The sequence below is a fragment of the Hipposideros armiger genome, unplaced genomic scaffold (genome assembly GCF_001890085.2).
Source record: "Hipposideros armiger isolate ML-2016 unplaced genomic scaffold, ASM189008v1 scaffold_188, whole genome shotgun sequence".
In the NCBI taxonomy this organism is placed as follows: Eukaryota; Metazoa; Chordata; class Mammalia; order Chiroptera; family Hipposideridae; genus Hipposideros; species Hipposideros armiger.
The window spans coordinates 2,332,637-2,338,698 of record NW_017731538.1 but is presented as its reverse complement, the minus strand read 5'-3'; the positions used below and the strand labels follow the sequence as shown (position 1 = coordinate 2,338,698).

At 38.5% G+C, this 6,062-nt stretch overlaps 1 protein-coding gene and 1 long non-coding RNA gene across 2 annotated transcripts in view; one reads left to right on the top strand and one right to left on the bottom strand.

Moving 5' to 3' along the window:
- LOC109388270 (uncharacterized) overlaps positions 1–5,009 on the bottom strand; it is a 10,110-nt gene extending 5,101 nt beyond the window's left edge. The window contains exons 1-2 of the long non-coding RNA XR_002125168.1: positions 4,285–5,009; positions 3,490–3,601 (exon numbers count right to left, since the gene is read on the bottom strand). This is a non-coding gene — a long non-coding RNA (uncharacterized LOC109388270). The remainder of the gene's footprint in view (positions 1–3,489; positions 3,602–4,284) is intronic.
- The window catches only part of RRAS2 (RAS related 2), a 21,410-nt gene that overhangs the window by 7,064 nt on the left and 8,284 nt on the right, over positions 1–6,062 (top strand). The window lies entirely within an intron of this gene.

Genomic DNA, 6,062 nt, shown 5'->3' with positions numbered 1-6,062 from the left:
TTTAATTTTTTTTTTAGCTGAGCCATCCTGCCACCTGTTGGCAGCTCAGCGGCTGCTCAGCTCGGGCTGGGAGTCGAACCGCTGTTACTCAGAGCTCGCACTCTTGCGCGAGCTCTTAACCAACTGAGCCACTTGGCCGGCCCTTGGTCTGTTCCAATTTAACCCAGTTTGTTTAATAAAATTGTTCTCATCATTCCCATTTTTGCTCTTCTTTATTGGGAAATATATAGTACTAGATAAGCTCATTTTATTGTGGATTTCTGCTAATACTCATTTGTGCCTTTGAACCGAGTCTCACTAAAAGTTTCCAAATGTCTATCAGTGAATTTGTTGCATCAGATTCACCACAGTTATTTAAAACAAAACATTTCTAGGTAGGGGCAGACCTACCAAATCAGAGTATCCAGGGGGTAAGGCTGAGCTTTTGATATCTTTATAAAATTCTCTGAGTTGGGGAACCTTTAGGAAACCCTTGTTTGTGAGCTGTCAATCTGCTGTTGATTTCTGGCTCCACAGTGCTGTGGCTTTGCTCCGTGTAGTGGTCTTTTTGTTCCTTTTTGCTTTGGTGATAGCAATGCTGTTTCTACTTAGTTAAAATTAGGCCACACCAGTGAGCTCAACAGCAGCTTTGTATGTGGTTAGAGAGTTCTTGACCAGAAATGTGGTTGTATAAACTGTGCTGACCTTGATTCCTGGAAGACAGTGATGTGAGACCATGCTTTAAAAATAAATAAGTGAAGCACATAAACAGTCTTAGCAATGGGATTGTTTTATCATCTAGACCCTTAATTTATTAATTGTCTCACTATGAATAAAGATAGGCCATTTGCTGTTTCTCTCTAGTTGAATTACTTTATGCAGGAGGGGATAGGTCAAGATACATTTTTTAAGAATAACTGAGTGGAAAGGCAAATAGCAAAACTTGTAAGGATATATATTTTCCTCCCCCAGCAAATTTATATTAATAAAGTAGATAAGTTGTTGAGATGGACTTGTCTCAAATATTTTCCAGTGTTCTTTCTCTATCACCTTTTCTTTTACTTTAAGAAGTACTTATTTGATTGGTCATACCATTAATATATGTTTATTTAGTTAGCTACTGTGCATTTTCTAGGCTCTAGTTATACAGAGACAAATATGCCTTATTTCCTAGCTACAGAGGACATAACGACAGGAGAACAAGAAAACAGAACCAAAAATTGTAGTGTAGCATAGTGTGTTAAGGCTTTTGTCAGTTGTCACTATACGGTATGATAGGAGCTCTAGGACGCTGTTCTAAAACAGTGTCAACAGTATGGGGACCCCTCTGACTGCTGGAGTCTTGAAGTATGAGTTAGAAACAAATTAGGAATATAGAGTTGGGAGAGAAGGGATGACATCCCAGGAAGAAGGAACAGAATTTATGAAAATGTGATGGTATTTTTATAGGAAGGAATTTACCATGTCACATTTTTTAAAAATAGGACTTGTTGGCTTTGTGAAGCTTTCTTTTCTTACTTGGCTTCCTTCCTTGTTGTTAATTGCTTGCTTGATTTGATTGATTTATATTTCAGAACCATAGGCCTTATGGTACCTGTGCTATTTTGAAGAGAGGAAGGGTAATTTAAAAATTACATAAACTTGGATATACCAGTGCTGTGTAGAACTTGCCTGCCACCCTTTTGGAACACAGCAGGGTAAAAACTGTTATGAAGTACTTGTAAGATGTAGCTGCATTAATATAATAACCTACTGATATTTCGTTGAAGTTGCTGAATTTTGGGAATGGAATACTAAATCGGGAGATCATACTGCCTGGAAAGATTACAGGGAATAATACATTGAGCTTAAATAGGGTCAGGAATAATTCATATTCTGAACAGCTAGAGTGGAAAACCTCATAATTCTTGGTTTTAAGTGGTGTACTCAGACGGGTCTTTATTTCAGTAGTGGGGCAAAATTAGCCCTAGACTAAAGGTTCTTCTGGTACTGTATAACAAAAGAATCAGACTTTCCAAATAATTGCATTTCAAAAGAAAGCTCAAAATATTTGTAGGAATACAAACTATCCAGAAACCAATAGGTAAAAATCCAGTATGCAAGTATCCACTCAAAAATTACCAGGCATGTAAAGAAGCAGGAAAATATGACTCATAATACAGAGAAAAAAGAAAAAACAAACGAACAATGAGTAGAAACAGACCAAGAAATGACACATGATAGAATTAGTGAATAGTATTAAAACAGTTATAACTATATCCATATGTTCAAGAAGCTAGAGAAAAGACTGCATATGTTAAGTAGAGACATGGAAGATGTAAAAAGATCAAAATAAAACTTCCAGAAATGAAATCTGCAGTGTTTGAGATTAACAGAAGTAATGGCTGAAATTTTTCTGAATTTGATAAAAACTATAAATGCGTACATCTAAGAAGCTCGACAAACCCTGCACGCAAGAATTATGAAGAAATTACAAGGCACAACAGAACACAAAATGAAATTGTTTAAAAAAACTGGCGATAAAGAATCTGAAAAATAACCAGAGGATCAAAGTTAAAGATGACAGCAGTCATCATTTTCTCAAAAGAAATGATGCAAGCCAGTAGATAGTGGCACAACATCTTTTAAGTAATGAAAGAAAAAACTTGCCTAGAATTTAATACCCACTAAAAAATGTATATCAAAAATGAAGGTGAAATAAAGACTTTTTCCAGATGTACAAAAGCTGAAAGAATTTATCACCAGCCTGCCTGCATTACAAGAAATCTTACAAAAAGGAAAATTATATAAAGTGGAAATCTGGATTTATACAAGGAAATGAAGAGCACCAGAAATGGTATTTATGTGGGCAAATGTAAATTACTTTTGTTGTCATTTAAATCTATTTAAAACATAATTGGATGTTTAAAGCAAAAATAATAATGTATTATGAGGTTAAACGTAATAAAAACAAAAAGGTAGAAGGAAGAAACACTCTTATACTAAGGTTCTTAAACTATACATAAATTGGTGTAATATAATTTAAATTAGACTGATGAGTGAAAAATGTATATTATAAATTCTAAAGCAACTGTAATCTGTGGCCGAGGGTTAGATGGAGCAGATCTAATTGTTTTTTTTGTTTTTTGTTTTTTTTTTNATGGCAGCCCACTGCAGCAGGGGCTGCAGCCTACGCCATCACCGACTCATGGCAGCCCACCTCCAGGTTGAGCTGTTGTTCAGCATCTTAGCTGTAGAGGGCAGTGTCACTGGCCCTCATACGTGGGATCAGAACCAGGGCCCTCTGGCGTCCCAAGCCAGTTCTTAACCATCGCGCCACTCAGCTGGCCCTATTTTCTCATTCTTAAAGTTACAATTCTTTCTTCCTCTTCCTTACTCTCAGTTTGTGATGAGTGATATTTTTATACTTCACTGAGAAATCTGTACATGTTCCCACCTCCACGTGGACTAACCTAAGTGCATATGTACCCCATCAGTTCTTTCTCCCCATTTACATGGATAACTCTTCACCTCTCCATGACCAGCCCCTCCAGTAGCCCTGGGTCCTCCTGTTCCTTCTCTCCAGTTCACGGGCATCACCTGAGCAATTGGTCCATTCCAGTGGTTCCATTTCTTTTCTTTTCTTTTTTAAAAGAGTTTTTTAAAAATATAGTTAACATACAATATTATATCAATTTCAGGAGTACACCATAGTTATTCAACATTTATTACATGTAAAGAAGTGATCACCATGATAAGTCCAGCAACCATCTGATCTGACACGGTACCACACTATCACAATATTACTGACTATATTCCCCATGCTTTATTTACATCCCCATTGACTGTTTTGCAATTACCAATTTGTACTTCTTAATCCCTTCCCCCTTTTCACCCTGCCTTTCAACCCTCCCCCCACCCCCAGTCTACCACCCCAATAGATCTAGGACCCATCCCGACACCATACATAGTTATTAAAATATTATTGACTATATTCCTTACGCTATACCTTACATCCCCATGGCTACTTTGTAACAACCAATTTTTACTTATTAATTCCTTCCCCTTTCTCACCCACTTCCCCAATCTCCCACCCATCTGGCAACCATCAAAGTGTTCTCTGTATCTGTGAGTTTCTGTTTTGTTTGTTTATTTTGTTCTTTAGATTCCACATGTAAGCGAAATCACATTGCATGCAGTTGTTCCATTTCTCTCCTGCGTGATCATTCCCATCAGTACACAACATGCTGCAATGACTGTCATCTTTAAAACAAAAAGTAACTATAGCAAAAACTTGTTCTTAATCTCACATTCCTCTCTGAGTACCTTTTTGCTGCTGCCCCTCCTCAGTCACAAAACTCCTTAAAAGCTTGGTCTACAGTTGCTCTCTTCACTTTCTTTCCTGCGGTTCTTGCTTGCACTGACTTCAGGCATGCAGTGCCCCGGTCAAGGTCACCACTTGCGCAGATGTCAGTGATATTTGACACAGTTGCTCACATTCTCCTTTTTGAAACACTTTGTTTACTTAGCTCTGGGACACCAGTCCCTCCTCCCCGCCCTTCCTCAGCAGTGCCTTTGTTGGCTGCTCCTCATTCCTTATCTCTCTGGGGGTGGGGGTCTTAGGGCTCAGGGCTCAGGGATGTACAAAGACAAATATGCCTCGAGGGCTGTACTCAGTACATTCGAAATTGAGATGCTAAAGCTTTTTACCTTTTTAAAGTCTCTTCAGAATTAAAAGTGATCATCTATCATGTCTTGGCACCCTTAATTGTTCTACCAACTGAGCCTGGACAGGCCACAGGGACCCCATAAAAACGTCTTCCCTCTGTTTAGAAATGCTTACTTTTGGGTCATCTCTAGGTTCTTAGTAACCAGTCGGGCTTGCTTATAGTTGCTGATCTAGCTTGTTCTTACCTGTCTTTGTCTTAGACACGATCCTTTGGACTTTTCCTAGCTACTAGCCTTTTTTCTCTTAGCAAATGTTAGTTCCCCACGTTCTCTGAGTTTGTGGGTCAGCCTTAGGCATTCCTACCCTGGCTCCTGAGATTGCAAACCCCTTTGGGGGGTGGGGGGTGGAGGGGGGTGGGAGAGCTGGGAGATCAGCCAGAAGAAGCTTTGCCTGCTTCCTTTTGACCTCGGTATCTGTGGACTTGCTTCTTTCACCCATCCATCCATGCAATATTTATGGAACACTTTTTCTAGACACTGATGACAGAGAAGTAGGAAAAAAAACCCAAAGTCATTGAAATTTACACTAAATAAAAAGAGATTTGTAGAATTTGACTGGTTATTTAGCGTTACCACTCACTTGGCCCCTTAGAGCTACGTTGATCATTTTGTTTAATCTGTCAGAGGTGTAGGAAGAAAACATAGGTAAGTGATTTGCTTGCCCTTGCTACAATGTAAAAGTAGGTAAATATGACAGCACACTGTTACTGAAACTTAATACAGCAGCGTGTGGTCTTGGATTATGGACTTCATGATATCTCTGATTTCAAGTTCCTTGTGTGTCCTTCATGCAGCCCTGGCTAGAATGCACTGTTTTTACCTCCCTTTTCCTCCCTGGTTTACCTTAGCTTACCCCTTTCCTCTCCCATTTGTTAGGAGTTTAATTGCTGGTGGCTGTTGTTAATTCAAGAAAGGAACCCATTATAATACAATAATAGTTACCTAAGTGCACAACCCTCACTCCTCCTGTCTGTCAGAACCTTGACGACAAAGTGTCCTTATAACCCTTCCCCTCACACAATAGAATAAGGGTCTTCTAGCCTTACCTGTTTGTGCCTCGTTTGCATCTAAAAAGGTTTGTAAACCACTGACTGGAGGTAAGTACATTGAGGCTTTCTCAGTTTTCACTGGTTAGTTTTGTTCATGCTTCATCCTTAGCACATACAACAAAGAATTTTTTTTTTGAATGAATGAATTAGGGCATCAGTGACTCCAACATGGTATTAATGTGATGATTCTTTCTGCGTAATAGGTATTTTTGAAAAACAAGTTTTGCTTCTGTAAACTTAGGTTATTCATTACCTGGACACATCCCTCAGTAAGTATTACAGGATATTGTGGTCTGTTCCAGTTTTTTTTTTTTTTTTTTTTTTTTT